This window comes from Lolium perenne, chromosome 4 (assembly GCF_019359855.2).
Source record: "Lolium perenne isolate Kyuss_39 chromosome 4, Kyuss_2.0, whole genome shotgun sequence".
In the NCBI taxonomy this organism is placed as follows: Eukaryota; Viridiplantae; Streptophyta; class Magnoliopsida; order Poales; family Poaceae; genus Lolium; species Lolium perenne.
Window position 1 is genome coordinate 376431372 of NC_067247.2, and position 6944 is coordinate 376438315.

A 6944-nucleotide genomic window follows, 5' to 3' on the forward strand; every position below is an offset into this window, starting at 1 on the left:
CTACAACACCACAAGAAAGAATAATGAAAAAAAAGAACAAATATCATTTGGACCCATACAATCAACCGAACAAAATAATGTAAACCGCAGTTTAGAAATAAGAAATAGATACAGATCTGGAAGAAATAGACGGAAAGGAGGTAGTTAGAAAGCGAGAGAAATAGAGGATGTCCGAGAAAAAGTCTAAGAGGAATAAAGAGGAAACAAAATAAGAACTACACCCGAAACAGAAACAATATATCTATAGGATTAGAGAATGAATTTACGAGGGAAATTAACAAACAAACAAATGAACATATTACGGAAACCCTAACCAGGAAGGGAAGATGGTGAGCAGAGAGCGGAGCGGAGACGGGAAGGGTGAGCGGAGCGAAGACGGAAACCCTAATCAGGAAGGAACAGAATATAAAACCGGCGGAGTCGGAGCGCAAACCACCAAATGCTTCTAGTACGACGACCGAACGGCGCCATTTTACATACCATAGAGTGGCTTCAAGTCACTAACACGCGGAAGCCACTTTATGTTGGCCCACTCATCAGTGAGTAAAAGTAAAAGAAAAGTCGGGAATGCGAAAGGAAAGAATCTCACTCGCAGGACTATCCCACGCTCCACGGCACCAGCCACCAGTGCAAATTTAATGAGAAGTAAGTAGATTATTGACTAATCGTTTCCAGTTCCCCATGCAACATGCGCATTACTCGCTCATTATTTTATTAATAAATTCAATCACCGCCACAGGCATCAAAGTGGTACCAAAGAACTGTGAATGTTCCCCGTCATACAAAAACAAAATGAAAGTTCTCTCAAAAAAAAAACGAAAGTACAACGACAGAAGAGTCCCAAGAACGCCACATTTCAAGGCGTAAGTACAACGACAAAAGGCATAAGCACAGCACCTATCAAGAATAAAGTACATTTCTATCGCGGAACAAGTACACAAAACAAGTCTTGAAAAACTATTAGCCAATAGTACTCAATAGTTCCCCATGTAAAATTTCAGTCGAGTACAGAGGTGAAAGGCGCACGAGTACAGCTTAGGCAGCAAGAGGAATAAATGACTGTTTCACTAATTCTGTCTGCAAATTTTGGGTTCTGCAAGAAGGTACAGGTGTAAGGTTTGTCGAGTACAGCGGTAATGGGCGCACGAGTACAGCTTCGTTAGCAAGATAAGTACAGGAGTGTTTCCCTCTTTTCTCTGCATGTTGTTTGTTCTTTGGGAAAGGGACATGCGCCAGCAGGGTCGAGTACAGCGGTTAAAGGCACACGAGTACATCTTAGGCAGCAAGAGGAACACATGACTGTTTTTCTATATTTGTCTGCAAATTCTGGGTTATTCAAGAAAGTACAGGTGTAAGGTGTGTCCAGTACAGAGGTGAAGGGTTCACAAGTACAGCTTCGTTAGCAAGAGGAGCACAGGAGTGTTTCCCTATGTTCTCCGCATGTTTTATGGTTCTTTGGAAAGGGACATGCGCCAGCAGGGTCGAGTACAGCGGTTAAAGGCGCACGAGTACATCTTAGGCAGCAAAAGCAGTACGTAACTGTTTCTCTATATTTGTCTGCAAATTTTGTGTTCTGCAAGAAGGTACAGGTGTAAGGTGTATCGAGTACAGCAGTGATTGGTGCACGAGTACAGCTTCGTTAGGAAGAGGGGTACAGTATTGTTTCCCTATGTTTTCTGCATGTTTTTTGTTACTCTCGAATGGACATGTGCCAGTAAGGTCGATTACAGCGGTGAAGGGCGCACGAGTACAGGTTAGCCAGCAACAGGAACACATGACTGTTTTTCTATATTTGTCTGCAAATTTTGGATTATTCAAGAAAGTACAGGTGTAAGGTGTGTCGAGTACAGAGCTGAAAGGTTCACAAGTACAGCTTCGTTAGCAAGAGGAGCACAGGAGTGTTTCCCTATGTTCTCCGCATGTTTTATGGTTCTCTGGGAATGAACATGTGCCAGCAGGGTGGAGTACATCGGTGAAAGGTGCACGAGTACAGTTTAGGCAGCAAGAGCAAAACATGACTGTTTCTTTATATTTGTCTGCAAATTCTAGGTTCTGATGGAACGTACAGGTGTGTAAGGTGTGTACAGTACAGCGGTGATGGGTGCATGAAGGTACAGGCGTAAGTACAACAACACAAAAGTCCTAGGTACATAATATATAAGAGTACAAATACAGCTAAAATATAAGCTAGAATATAAACTGCAAACACAAGTATTAACTACAGCAACAAACAAACAACAAAGTACAATTCGAATACGGGAAAATAACATCTACATAACTTGAGGGAAACATAGCAAGGAATAGTAAGTGTCTCACAGTCACAATAAAGAGGTAAGTACATCAGGAAGCAAATATCAAGTTCGTAAGACATAAGAGTACAAGTACAGAAAAATATATGCCAGAAAAAGGAAACCACAAATGTTCAACACAAGGTGACAGCACAAAACAGGAGATTCTTGGGTTCACTTACAAATAGTAAAAGCACAAACTAAAATATAAAGGGATTTCTATTTTCGTGCCCTCGGTTCCTTAGTTGTGCTCAGTTTTCCCCAGCCCCTTAGTTTTTCCTCAGTTTTACCCTAGCCTTTGTCTGAAGACCCGCAGAAGGAGCTCAGACGGAAGGAATCCGTTTATTTGGACGTTCGCTGCTGACGTGGTGCGCCGCGTCGTCTGTGGGGCCGCGTCGTGTGGGGCCGCGTCGCGTGGGGCTGGTAGAAAGGGACCGCGTGGGACAGGACGAGAAGCGTTTGGTTGCACGTGAGCAGGAGCTGGGTTTTGTCTCTCTCGGCCCAAATTGGCATTTTTAAAAGCACCTTTTCCCCTCTTTCTCTCTCTGTCTTTTTCACCAAATTAGTATCAAATCTAGAGAAGCTTCTATTTCTGTCTTTCTTCAATATGGCAGCAAATCTAGTAGCAAATCTCTGGGGTTATTTATGCCTTTTGGCCCTCGTTTTTTGCCCAATATGGCAGCAAATCTAGTAGCAAATCTAGAAGCTATTATATGATAAATTCACAGCAGCATAATCAGAAAACTAAGTATAATACATAGGTAAACTGCATACAGCAGCCAAAAGCAGCCAATAACATTGTTAATGTTCACGACAAACTAAGCTGCAAAAATATACAAGATCACGCACGCAATGTATGGACAACAAGAAGATTAGGATGAATGAATTTGTTCTTCATTCCTCCTCATATATTTCTCCGTCGCTCCATTCGTGCAATTCCCCAAGGAAATATTCATTGAACTCCTTCCGTCTGCAGTGTGAGGCCACTACATCCTCCAATCGGTAGGGCCGGTGTGCCTTTCTCACACCGTAGCGTCCTAGTCTATCCACACGTGGTAGCCACTCATCCCAGGCATTTGTATCATGAGAGTACGCTCTGATATAACCCAAATCCGTGTAGTAGATGCTGCCAGGTTGAAGTGTCGGGTACACTGCGGTGTCGACGGAGATACACCGGATAAAATTCACGAAGAAGGCATTACCGCCAATGTTAGTGACCGGATGGAGAGAGCGGCTCGAGTGTCCACACGGTACACCAATGGTTTGCCCGCCAAAGCCGCGCTGACCAACAACACAAGCAGCAGATCACCATCCGACTTCACAAGGTAGAACTTCTGACGTCCAAGTTCTGGAAATGAAATTAGTGTCTCCATCTTGACGATTGCTCGCGTGCTTTGCTGCAGCGTATATTGGTGCACACTATTCTTCCGATCTCAAAATTGTCAAAACTACGCATACAGTTCACCATTGAACGGGGTAATGCAACGGAAAACATGGTTCTTGATCGAAAATCTTCCTTCTCCCCAATCCCCATCTTCATTTATATCCTTAGTTGGAGTGCTCTCATCGACCCAACCAATTTCCGGCGGGTAATGTGTGGCAACGAAGACCATAGTCGGGGATTTGATAACAGCGACTGATTTCAGAAAAAGCAGATGGCATCTGCGCCTCAAACATCGTGTTCGATTTCTTTGTGAGTGGGTTCAGCAGCCGTATCTTGTGCGGCGGGTTCTTCTGGCAAGCACGATGACGCCACGGGAAAAGCCGACGAAGTAGAATCTAAAATATATTGAAAAGATAACATTCAGCACTAAGATTGAAAATAAGATCTATGGTGACGCCACGGGAAAAGCCGAGGAATTTGAACCTTGCACGAACTGCAGATAGATCTATGGTGACGTAGCGGGATGTGCCGAGATGGAGGAAGGTGAACTCAGCGGCGCGTGGAAGGGCGTGGTGTAGCATGATCCATTCGTGCGGGTGCACGTCGGGATCAGGTAAACCTGAGCGCCAATTTCTACAGACTTGCCTCATTGCAGAGTAGCTGTCCACGTACTACTCTTTCGCCAATAAGCATTCGCCGATCTTGTGAAGTGGTCCGTCGGCCGTGAGACCGGCCCGATTCACGGAGGCGCCGCGCTTGGATGCGCCGCCCTCGGATGCGCCGCCCTCGGAGGCGACGGGCTCGGCGGCGACGGGCTCGGCGGCGACGGGCTCGGCGGCGATGGGCTCGGAGGCGACGGGCTCGGAGGCGACGGGCTCGGAGGCGACGGGCTCGGGCGATGGCCGCCGGCGCATTCTTCTTCTCCATCGCCGGCGGGGAGGGCTCGTACGGCGGTTGGGGTTTTTGGAGAAGTTGATGGGACGTGAAGGGGTGGTTTCGTGCGTGAGCGATAATGAGACGTCGTGTGCGAGAGGGAGGGAGAGAGGGGCTTACGCGTCCTAAATGCGACCCGCGTCAACAATGGCACGTCTTCCACGTGCACCGCGACACGCGTCAACAATGGCACGTCTTCCACTTCTGCACCGCAACACGCGTCCTCGAGTCTAACCCTGGAAATTTAGATATACTCATGTATACCCTCGAGTCATATACTAGCATTTTTTGTATGCTCAGTTTTCACCTTGAGTGCTAATCTTGGCTAGTGCAATATACTCAGTTTTACCCTCAAGTGGCTGGTCAACAGAGAGTCAACAAATGGGATTAACTAGTTAAATGAGTTATTTAATGTGCAAAAAATTCCGAAAAGGAGTGGCACTTACTCATGGAGTCTTTACCACAAATTTCCACTTCTCAAATCATAGATAAATCGTAGATAAATCAAGTTTCACCACAAATTGCCACTTCTCAAATCACCTAGTAGCTATGAAGGTGCATGGTTTTCCATAATAAGCCCTACCCAAAACAGCTTTCCCCAAAACATACTTTGTCTGAATGAGACCATAATTTTCACACTCATGTAGATTTGTATTGCAAATAGTTTGAGGTAGGCCAAGATGGGTTTCATTGTACAAAACACGCATTTTCCATTTTTTAAATCTCATATTTGAATCCCTTAGTCTGTTTACTACTCACTTGCCCTTGGTTTCTTGATACTACTCAGTTTTGCCCTCTCCCTTCACAAACTCTCACGTACGCCCAACATTGCCTGATTGGTCTAGCCCATGTCACGCGGATCGTGCCCGACGACCGTTGATCGTATGATCTAACGGGCAGGATAACCCTATCTCTCTCTCTGTGGGGCCACCACCCTCTCTCTCTCTCGTCGTCGGTTAGCTTCACGCAAAGTTTGGTTTTCTGCATTATTTTTCACGAGCTAAATTATAAACTCTTTTTAGGCATTACTTTTCACGCAAAAAATGATAAACCATCACCGATTTGTTGTAGCCATTACTTTTCACGCACAAAAATGATACACCATCACCCATTTCGTGTACCCATTACTTTTCACGCAAAAAATGATAAACCATCACCGATTTTGTTGTAGCCATTACTTTTCACGCACAAAAATGATAAACCATCACCGATTTGTTGTAGCCATTACTTTTCACGCACAAAAATGATACACCATCACCCATTTCGTGTAGCCATTACTTTTCACGCAAAAATGATACACCATCACCCATTTCTTGTACCCATTACTTTTCACGCAAAAAAGATAAACCATCACCGATTTCTTGTAGCCATTACTTTTCACGCACAAAAATGATACACCATCACCCATTTCGTGTACCCATTACTTTTCACGCAAAAAAATGATAAACCATCACCGATTTTGTTGTAGCCATTACTTTTCACGCACAAAAATGATAAACCATCACCGATTTGTTGTAGCCATTACTTTTCACGCACAAAAATGATACACCATCACCCATTTCGTGTAGCCATTACTTTTCACGCAAAAAATGATACACCATCACCCATTTCTTGTACCCATTACTTTTCACGCAAAAAACGATAAACCATCACCGATTTCTTGTAGCCATTACTTTCCTTTTAGGCATTACTTTTCACGGTAAAATGATAAACTATACCCCCACAACGGTCGACTCCTCCTTAATTTATTGTGTATAAACCCCCACAACGGTCATCTCCTCCTTATTTTATTGTGTAAACCCTACAACGGTCATCTCTCCCTTATAAACACCCACACGGCCATCCCTTGTGTCAATAGGTTCTGCCTCTCTCTTCTTTTCGTTCACATACACTTTATCCATTGCCATGGCTTCCACGTCTCGGACGCGGACCGGAAGGGGAAGGGGAAGGGGAAGGGGAAGTGGATCATCATCATTGCCACCACCACCGTCAACACTGCCATTGATCATAGAGGAGTTCTTCATCGTCGTCTATGAAGACCCTTTGGTCAAGAAGGTACGTACGCATTCCCACATATATGATGCATGTGATTAATTATGGGCATGTTCTAAAAAACCTTTAATTTCAAGGGTTCCCTAATTTCAAACGATCGGCGCTCGATCTCTTTGCAGGAACTCCCAAAAAAAATTGCGGACTATCTTGACGGCAAGGAGCCAGCTAAGGTGTATCTGCGAGCAGCTGACTGCGGTACTCGTCTATTGACCGTGGAGGTCCTATTTGACGGTCAAGGCCGGATGTACATCGACAAGGGCTGGGAGAAATTCGCCATCGCGCAAGGT